This window comes from Teleopsis dalmanni, chromosome 2 (genome assembly GCF_002237135.1).
Source record: "Teleopsis dalmanni isolate 2A chromosome 2, ASM223713v2, whole genome shotgun sequence".
Classification (NCBI taxonomy): domain Eukaryota; kingdom Metazoa; phylum Arthropoda; class Insecta; order Diptera; family Diopsidae; genus Teleopsis; species Teleopsis dalmanni.
In genome coordinates this window covers 139,057,263-139,068,716 of record NC_051847.1, presented here as the reverse complement: position 1 = coordinate 139,068,716, position 11,454 = coordinate 139,057,263, and positions in this window count along the sequence as shown.

The window sequence follows — 11,454 nt, the reverse complement described above, 5'->3', positions numbered from 1 at the left end:
ATTTATAAAAATAAATTTAAAAATTGCTTCTAAATGCGTAAAATTAATTTTTGAAACAAATTACAATCTTTCAAAATTCTAAAAATTATTGAGATCTTAATTTAATCTTTCACTTTAAAGTTAGTTTGGAAAACTTTAATTGCTGATACAGAGCTGCAGAACTACAAAAGTATTGTCTTAATAATTTATTTCTAAAAAACGAAAATTCTTTTAATTAAAATTTTGTTGCCACAATTTAAGTCGAGAACAATCTGCAGAGTTGCTGCAGTGAACGAAAAAACCAATTTAAATATTAAACTAGCACAAAATTTAGTACCAATTTTTCTATACTCCGCACAACAAATCGGAGAACATAGCACCTCACTACTTCAAGGAGTAAGTGCCAATCAAGTTAACCCAACAGCGATGGCTGAGCATTTCAGTATTTCAGCATTTTAGAATTCCACTACTTTACGTTGAATGCTCTGCCAACATTGTCAAATGTCCAAGAATGCTTTTGCAAATTTAATTTTAATAGCTATTGTTAAACTCGAAATCCAAGTTGAAGTTTCTGATGAAAATTACTCATCTTGACTGCAACTCAGTGTCGATAGTAACAAATTACTTTTACAATAACGCCCATCGTTGAGTACAGTCCGTGAACACCCCTAAAAATAGCACACTGTGGAGACCATGAACTAACCCTCGACCTCGTTTGTTTATAGTTTGAATTTTTGATTTTTTTTTTTCGTTTTTCCTTTTTTTGCTTTTTATTGCAAGTTCTTAACAAAGAAATACAAAATTAATTTTGAAAATTTTCATAAAATTGTTAAGCGTGGGAATAATTTAATCCCATGCGATGCAAGATACACACGCAGATACATAAGGCATGATTGCCATTTTAGCTGCCAACGAAGATACACGCATTTCCATTTACAAGCGGTCCTCTTAAGCTGTCTGTATACACAAAGACAAAAGTTGCAAGTCTTTTATGGGCAACAGTTTGTTAACCAATGTGGTTCTGTCATTGTTGCAACAACACGCTACCTCTTTCCACTGACAAACCGAGGCTGGTGCTTAAGTGCTTTTTCATTTGACCTTGCGCTCCTTACCGAACTTCTGTCCGATTTACGTGTTCTGAGTAAGATGCTTTGTTTATTGCCAACATTAGTTCTTACATATTTATTGGTTGCTCAATCAGTTTATATATATATATACATAATTATGTATAAAAGTGTATATTAGTATTTCCTTTTTGGCTTAGACACACCAAAGGGACGTTCGTTTGGTGTTTAGTATTTTACTTGGTTTTTACCTTTTAAGACAAATGACAAGTAGCAACTTTAAGTGGTTACTTTGCCTTTTGTTACCAAATTTTATAGGCTTAGAAGTGTCGGATTTGTGGTGTAAGTTACAGTTGATTATGATGACAATGTGTTGAAAATATTATTTACCTATCTATAAGTACAATGAGATTCCCACTTTACATGAAAATGTTACATGAAAATGAGACAAAACAAAAAAGCCAACACAAGGATATTAAACACATAAATAATTTATTTTAGTAAGGTGTTGTAGACCATTTTTTTTATTTTTGGAATAACTACATCTTCGAGTAGTATGTTAAGTGGAAAATTCTATACAGCAATATAAGAAATACAAATTCAGTTTATAACCAAAACAAATTCTGAATTATCGTATCAAAGCAAACAGCAAAACAAAAAAAAAATAAAACAGTAATGGTATAAGAAATCCTGCGAAGAGTACGTATGTCATATTTTCATACATTATAGTTAGGGAGCAAATAGCTTACAGAAACGTTTAATGACTTCCTATAACATTAAACATTTATCTAAGTCAATGAAGAGAACAAGAAAGAGTAATGATAAGAAAAAAAAAACAATGTCACTTTTAAGTAATTTTACTTTTGATCTCAGATTCGGTTTTCAGCAAAGATCTTGTTTTCAGCTCAGTTTTGTTACATATTTCGTAACTATAGTGGACTTAGATCTCTATTTATATTTGAAATCAAACCAAACATCAAAATAAAAAATTTTTGTAAAAGGTATATTTTAAGGAGAATCACTTCTTCTTCTTCTTCTCATAGATATTGATTATCTACAATGCCTTATCTACAAATGCAATTTTATCTGAAATATATTCTGTAGCGTATAACAACTGTTGACATTGCCCGTTTACGTATTAAGTTTTTATTTTCCACCAACATAAATTTGTTTTATATTTCTTCGGTTATATTTCCGGTTTAGGCTTCATTCGAAAAACTTTTTGGCCGACATAATGTCTACTCACAGACACTTTTCAGATTACGTGCCGTTCTTGTTGTTTACTTGTAGGTGAGTTTGTGTTTGCTTTAAGGATTTTTACGTTTCACAAGTAATCAAACTTTTGCGGAGTAGTTTGTGTCTTTATTGAATTAACGTGAAAATTTGCGAAATGCTTTTGAGTGCATCCATAGCCTTAAGTACAAAGATAACCACTTAAAAGTATCATAGAAAATGAAACTAAAAATGCTATGTAGATCTAAGTCTTTTTGTTGAATTGGAGCATCAAGTATAAAAGAAAAATTGACGATATTGGTTAACATAGTTACTTATCAGAAAATGATTTTTGAAAAATACGAATATATCGGAAATATGAAAAAAGCAAGTTTTACAAAACTTTTTATATATAGGAAATTTAAATGATCAATGTGAAAAATTTATAAAAATATCTATTTTCTTCGAAAGTTAGTTTAAGAGAAATGTCTACTTCATTACATTTAAACTAAAATCCTAACTAGGTTTTTAAACTAAGAGGTTGAAAATTTTGAGTAATTGACTGGACGTCTACATAGGCTAAACTTCGGCCAAAATTTTATGTTCGCATCAATATGAATTATATTTGAATATTGTCTGATTCGTATGTGTTTGTATGCATTAATGAAAAAGTGAGACCGTGTGTACAAATCTTACCAAAATCTAACCAGTGTACATGCAATGTGAGCAACTTGACACACAATTTTACGAAGGTTTGTTAGATGGTTAATGCAAACATTTTATGAAAATTATAATACACAACTTTTATGTACATTACTATCGATAACTGTGTATTGTAAGAATACTTTATTAAGAAATCTCAATATGCAGCCGATTGCTCATGCATATATAACAAAATAACACTGACAGAACTTAAAGAGAGCACTCCACTATCCCTATTACTAATTGATAGTCTAAATATTTTAAAATTTTAACTTAACCTCTTTATAACAATAGAACAAAATCCTTGTCAAAATACCAAAAAAAAAAATAAAGACAAGAGCAAAATCTGCTTTCATTAAAGCAAATTCTGCATCATAGATCAACAGACCACGCCTCATAATAGAGTATTCAAATAAATACAATACACAGACTTTATAAAAGCTTTCGAAAAAATCCAATGCAATATGGGCGGCACTCTCGAGCAGGGAAGTACCACAAAATATAATCAATCGGATCAGAACTCAATATATTGGAAATACTAGCGGAGTTATACACAACGGAAGGTTCAGCGAGCCCTTTGAAATCCTTACAGGGGTGAAACAAGCATGTATATTATCCCCTCTAATTTTTGCTGCAACGCTCTTTAAAGTCCTGAAAAGCGTGTTTTCAGTAAATAAAGAAATTCGATGGAAAGTTAACCGACAACTAAAAGACCAAAGTCAATGTGCTTTCAATAAGTGCAGACCAGCAAATCTTTTTACGAACCAAGACACTTAACTTTAAATAAACAAAATTGAAGATTTAATATAAATAACCTATGTTCTTGATAGAATATGGTCTATAAATAATATATGTTACATATACAATAATAATATAAATGAATTTAGTACATATAAAAACTTTGTCCGTAATCGATTGTACTGCTGTCATTTAAATTTCAATTTATTCTAATTCAATTGTGCTGTAAATCATCCCTTAGTGATTTAAATTTTAATAAAATCAAAATTTTAATTAAAATTAATTTTAATTTTATGATTTCGTTCTAATATAAACATAGCATGTAAAATTGTTAATAAAAACTTTCATAGTAAAAGTAACAAAACTCCAGAAAAATATGCGAACAAAAAAGTCAAGTACGGCATTGGATTAGTGGGTTAAGGAGCACTGATACTGAGCTTCACATTTGGCAGGACCCGAGTTCGATTCCTGGTACTTGCAGTCTCAAAAATAATTATTTACGAATAATTAAATACAAAAATTATTTCCAAGACCACTGATGATGGGTATTTGGCAATACTCGAAACAGCTGTATGGCCAGTCAAAAATTCAATTAATTAAAAAAAATATAAAAAATAAAATTTTTGTTTTTGTAGTTCACTACTGTTCGAAAAACCTCTTTAATTAATTTTAATTAAATTTTTATTAAGTCATGTTTAATATTTACAATGTTTTTATATTAAATACAACTAACACATTCGATGTCATCAATGAATATTTAATTAATTTAGGAATATTTCGAACTCACTAACAATCAAAATTACCTGCTTCGTAAATAAAAAAGACTATACATATTTTATACCAACGGACTTTATATACAGTAATTTATAAATACTATATTTAATTTCAACATTTTTATTATAAGAGTACAAACTTCAAATTTGATTAAAGTGTGGTATAAATTAATAAATAAATAATTCTCTACATACTAATACAAATTCTTAGAATAACCGCACTGGTAAGGATATTATTTTAACAAATCGAAGCAATTTCAATGCAAAATAATAAATGCAATAAATTATTTTAACTGTTGGTTGAACATAATATTATTAGTAATAATATAGTTGTGTTCAAATCGTTTTAGCAAAATACCACCAAGACGTCAACAAAAGCTATTTTTGCCTGTATCTGACAAATACAGCATTTGAACACGTAAAAGCTTTTATCTCAATTCGGCATTCAACATCCATAGACATTATGAAATCTTATGCATTAATGGGACCAACAATTAATGGAACACATTAGTTTAGAACACCAAGTGACGGCGTGATGGCGTGATAGTGTTTCTCAATACCATACATGCCCGGCTAGAATGAGAAATTTATTGCACTAAATTTGCTTCAAAATCATGGAGGAGCCAAAATTGATTTGTTCTTTATTTTCAAATATTTTGTTGTAGTTGTCCTTGCATTAAATCCAAACAAGCAACAAACAATGGCGTTGCTATTTTGACAGTGCATTTGCCGAGCATGTACAAACATTGATATGTACACATTGCACGTTATATCCGCAAAGACGATCAATAATTTAACTCAAAATAAACATATATTAATATATAACTGTATGTATATATAAACCTCTGGATATATGCAGCATGCAAGTCTAGTTTTAAGTGCTTCTGCATTAATTTAACACCATGCAGAGAGATAAAGGTAAGCAAAGTTCTTGAAGTTGCAATGCGGAGCACATTTCAGGTGGAACATACACCCGTATATTCATATATACATATATACTCGTATTAATATTTCTTAGTTGCTAACAGACTCAAGTGTATAAGGGATTTTGGTTTTTACGAGCTGCATAGATTGTATTCTGCTTAAGTAAAATTAATTTAAAGTTTAATGTTGACAAAATTTATAATATAAAGATGCTATAATTAGAAAAGCCAAATATTTAATTCATCAAATATATCACTCTTATATATTATTCTAGCAAATTATATAATTTAGGGTATTTATATACTTGTAACACTGTTTTAAAGTACTCGAAATGTACATAGAGTATAAAAGTACAAATCCTGAACTCTTCTCTTATTTCTAAAAATCTGTTTCTCAGTTTCTCAATCAAACTTAACATGTAAAAGAAATCTTTTGAATATATATTTTTATTTTTAAATGCAATATTTCATTTAAAATTATTTTAAATAGTTATAAAACGATTATAAATGTTAACATGTTAGATATATAGACTATTGCACCCAAAATTGAAACCTTGTCGTATTTAGAGTAATCTTATGAAATGTTAATAAAATATCTTTAAAAGTTACGACTAGACTCAGCGTTGCTAATGCTTTGCCTATCACTAGGACTACTAGTACTACTCTTAAAACTCAATATCTGCTTATTGGATTGGTTGGTTGTTGCTCAGATGTTTCTTAAGTAGTCACTTCATAATTTAGTTAATATTTTTAAACTATTCGTACAAAAGACAGTGTGAATTTTAAACCTTTTTTTATTATTGTAGTTATCTGTTAGCAAACAAGAAAGCGTTAAAACTGTAAGATATATCTTGTCAAAGCGGTATTACAGTTATCGAAACTTTCCAGCAAATACTGGCAATTCTACATGGTTGTTATGACTGACAGTGCTAATGTTAATTTTCGCATGTTTATATTAACAAAGTCATTAAAATACGTGTATGTAACTTAAAAAAAAACTTCATTATTCATTACTATATAACTTAAGTTTATATTTTTTATGACTTAATTAGATATTTAATCAATTTAATTTAACTTTTGTACTAATAAAAATGTTGCGGTCATTAGGAATTAGGATACGATTATGCGAATCTCTTAAAATATATACTACAATATTTTTAAAAGAAAAATATCTTTGTTTATTTTAAAATATAAATAGAAAATCAATACAAAAATCTTTGATTTTCGTTAACAAGCTTTTTCTTTGGATTATTTGTAACATTAGCTTTTACTATATTTTAATCCTTTTGAAGGACTCCCAGGATCAATACTCCCGTATTAGATATGCATTTTGTCATAGATTCCTACAACAGTTTTATTCAGTCATTTTATTCCCACCGACTGCATCGAACAACGAAACAATTTTATGTATTTTTCTTGTTTCTTCGGCATCCGCATTATTCAATTTTCTCGAATACACTAAAATAAAAATGTTAGTATTTTTTTGTACCAATTACAAGAAATTAAGTTTCTTAATATAACTATTGTAGTAAATAAAAAATTTAATTTTCTTTAAACAATTTACATTATTTTTTAATCCTGATTCCTAATGAGATATTTCACTCTATTTGCGTTTTCTTTACATATAAATATAAAATACTGTTTAACCATTCTCTTTGTACAATTTACTATCTGAAGAATTTATTGCCCATTTAAAGTGGAAAATAGCTTAAAATAATAGAAATTGACAATTGGTAATAAATTGTGTAAAATTGCTTGTAGTTTCGAAATCAGTTCATGTTCAAATAGCATAGCAATTGAAAAGCATTTTTATTTTTGTAAATAAGTAAAAACTTAAAATACAAGAGCTGATGAATATCTTAGCATTTAAAAGAAATATATGAAGGCTCACAGAATTGTATGTGGAATTCGTGCAATAACAAAAACAAATAAATATAAACAAATTTTAAATTTTGGGAAAATACTATAATAATGCTTTTTAAGTAGTGCTTTCATCAACATTTTTTTTTTATTATACACAAAACTTAATATTCACAATTATGTGAGCTATAATTTTACCATTTAACTTAAATATATTCACAACAAATATATGTAAATGCCAATAAGTTAAAAGTCCAAATAAAGTGCAAGTAATCAGAAGTTTAGATATAAAAATACACCACAATTTATCTGAAACAGATGAAACAGAGCGTTATTAATTTAGTTTTTAGTTTTCAAAATTGAACAACTCAGAACAAAGACAAGTTTGTTTTTTTATTCAAAACTATTTACTTCTATAATATATTTATACTATAGTATTTTTATATTACTATATTACTATTTTATTTTAGTATTATATTATTATTTTCTATTTTTATGTTATTTATTTTTTTAATATTATTTTTTATTTATTATAAAATTAATATAAGTAGATATTTTGCCAAAAAATATATTACAAAAAGTATATATTTATTTTTTGTGGTACAGAGTTAATCAGCTTACCTTACTAGTTCGTCACGATTTTGACAATTTTTTATAAGTTGTTAAGAAAAGTTAAGTTGTGTGAAAATAAATATTTTTAAAGCAGCACATAAGTAGGGACACATGCTATATACAAGTAAAAATAAATTTCACAAACTTTGTTCAAAATCTTTTTTAATAATTTGCGTTAACAATTCTTGTAGTGATCTTTATCAAATTACACCCCATTAATTCGGTTCTTATGAAACATAGATAGTGATTTGAGAATATCCTATGATGCTGTTTTTCTAACGCTTTTGAAGTCATCTGCTATTAACTTAACATCTCGGAATTATTTTATCGATAACACAACTACACATATTCTTAATTATAGCAAGATCTACAAAATCTGGAACTATTCCAATAATTATTTTTAAAGGCTTGGAAACATTTAAAAACTCAGTATATTGAACTACTACAATAATAATTTTTAAAGGTTTAGAAACATTTAAAAAACTTAGTATATTGTGTTCATTGAAGCTTGAGAGGCATTCAGGTAAATATGCTCTATTTATTTCTTTAAAAAATACATATAATATTGTCAAATGATGATGATGTAGTTCTCAATAAAAAACTGGTAGAGATAAAAGCAAAACATCTTTTGAGCCTTCAGTTGAACCAAAGGAACAAACTCAGAATAATACTAAAATTCATATGCTATTGAATTTAGGTATACTACACCATCAATTCGACAGAGTAAAATCATCTTTTGTTCTCTAAATTTCAATTTTAATTATATGTCCAGTCTTGTATGTTACAATCGCTATTAGCTATCTTTTCGTAGATATGCATATACATATTCATATTTCTGACAATCTACCGACCATTTTTCTGGTTGAAGTGTTAGAAAATCTTCTGTTATGATAGCTACTTCATTGTTCATATGCAGAAAAACTGAAACATATTTGCCGAACTATCTTCTATCTAACATATATTTACTCACCTACGCTTACTTGCGAAGACAAGTAACGTTAAACAAATGATTATATCATTGATTTACCTTTCACTCAATATACTATTTAAATTTCCGGAAATTTTTTTCAATGACGTATATTGTAAAGCTTTGTAGTACTTAAAAAATAATAATATTCAAAAATCCGATAGTAGAAACCCTCAAACTTTATATTAAAGACAATATAATAATATAATGAACATACTGTAAAATCGAAGTGAATTTAATAACCTACCTTCTTCTTCTACCTGCGTATCATTTCTTAAGTCCTTTTTCTACTCCTATTTAAGTGCATACTGGTTGCAACTATTGTGCTTTAATTGCTTAGTGCTTTGGAAATAATTTCAGCAGTTGTTTAACTTATTAATAAGCCACAGACCACAAAAGCTTTTAACTACAATAAAAACAAATATCAACAAAAAATAAGTTTCCTTTAATTGCAAAGTTTAAAATGCAGTTTTAATTATTTTTTCATTGTTATCCTGACACTTTTCTCACACATGCAACGCAAAAAAGGTTTCAATATTTTTTACTCTAATTACATTATTTAATTTCTGACTATGCTAAATTTCAAACAAATGTGCGCAAAAACTAAGTTTAACCCTTTAAAGCATTTATTTAAACTTCCTACATATTTTTGAGGTTCTGTGGTATGACAAAAATCTGCTATTTTTCACATTTCGTTGGTTTTTCTGCACCTACTTTTTTTCTTGGTTTAATTTCCTTTGGCAACTATTTTCTTTATACGAAAGAGCAGCAATTTATCATTTTCGCCCTATTGAAGCTTAGTTTCTGCTCCGTATTTTTTCCGAGCATTGAAAAGATACACTGCCATTGAGTTACATTGCAATATGACATTATTTATGGTGTTTTTATTAGTTCAGAAAAAAAGAAGGTAGTTTTGGTAAAGAATATGCTACTACGCCTTGAAGGAAATGGACTGAAAGAGGTTTAAGAAAAAAAAAATATTTTAAACGCAACGAAGAAAGTGTGAAAGAGTTGATTTCTAAAGCAGTAAATGTAATGGAATTTTAAAGTTTACATGAAATGCTGGAAAGCATCAGTTACATCAACGAACTGTAATTTCGTATACTATAAAATGAAATATGTACTAGTTTCAAGGAATTGCAGTAAAATGCTTCTTTTTCTTCTATCTGAATAAATAATATTAAGTCCAACATCTGTTTGAAGTAGATCAACTTTAAATTTGTTTTCCAAAATGTGCAATATATGTAATATACGTAAATAGGTTCATATTTGTATAGCTAATAATGCAATTTCATATTTCTATATATAATATATTGCAATTGAATAAAAGATCCTTAGATATTGCTGTATGAGAAAGGCAGCTGGAAAGTTTATATATTTTAAATAAAAATTGTAGAAGCTTCTGATGCAGATTGTAACAGTCAAGTATTTCACTTACTCTGTGAAGGTTATAAACCGATAACTCGTATATAAATTCGCACACGCAATTCATTTAGTCTGATATTTTTGAGTGTATGAATATGTAAATAGCTCACGAATTAATTTCGAATAAATGAATACTACTACCTTTAACAAAGTATTAGTGAGTGTACAAAAACTTATTAGAAAATTAAATTATTACAAACAAGCAAATACAATATTAACTGACTTGTGATTTAAGTACTTTTCTAAAGAACTGTGATATGTATACCTAAGATTGATTTCGTTTTTATTTTATTTGATTTAGTGTAAATAGATAAAACTTCTTCATTCCATATATGACATTTTTATAAAAATTCCGATATTTTCAATTTTTCATTATATGAAAAGGTAACACGCTTAGAAAAACTTCAACTTTTTCCGACTACATATTTATATTTCCAATAATTTGAAAACCCAAATTGAAATAATCCTATCTGAAATTAATTTATTACAAAAGAATTATTAATAATAATCAAAACGCAGTGAGCTTCCGAAAATATTGCAAGCACAGCTGGCGACTTATTTCCTTTTATTTTGCAGTAATTGACAAAAATGCGATGTGAAAAAACTTGCACTCATAAAAATATAGAAAAACAACAAAAATCGAAAAAAAAGCAACAAAATAAATTGAAATAATCGGGAACTCCAACGGCACACTTAGTCCAAGTAAGAACTTTATGGTTACTACCTTTGCAATAAATTCGTTTAAATCAAGCCACAAAAGGCAATTAAGCAAAACCCTTAATGCCATGCAACAAATGCTTTCTCGTCTCACGACCCTCGACACACTATGAAGGAAAGACAGAAAATCGTTAGTACGCAGTGTGTTCAGTGTATGTCAGTTTATGCGTTTCGGCCATATTAATGAGAACGTTTGGCAACGTTGGCAACAATTCACAGAAAATAAAATGATGAATAAAAAAAAAGAATGCAAAAATATTAAAACAAAAAATATCGGAAAATAATAATAAAATGGAATATAAAAAACAGCTAAGTAAATGCCGGGAACTGGTGGAAACTGGCGGGCTTAATGACCATAAATCGAAATTAATGACATTGTGGTGAGGTAGGCACACCTGCTGCTATTGACATTTATGACACCTATGAGACAATTTCAGATCATTTCAGTAAGCAACGCTGGTGCTGGCGTATAGCTTCATTGG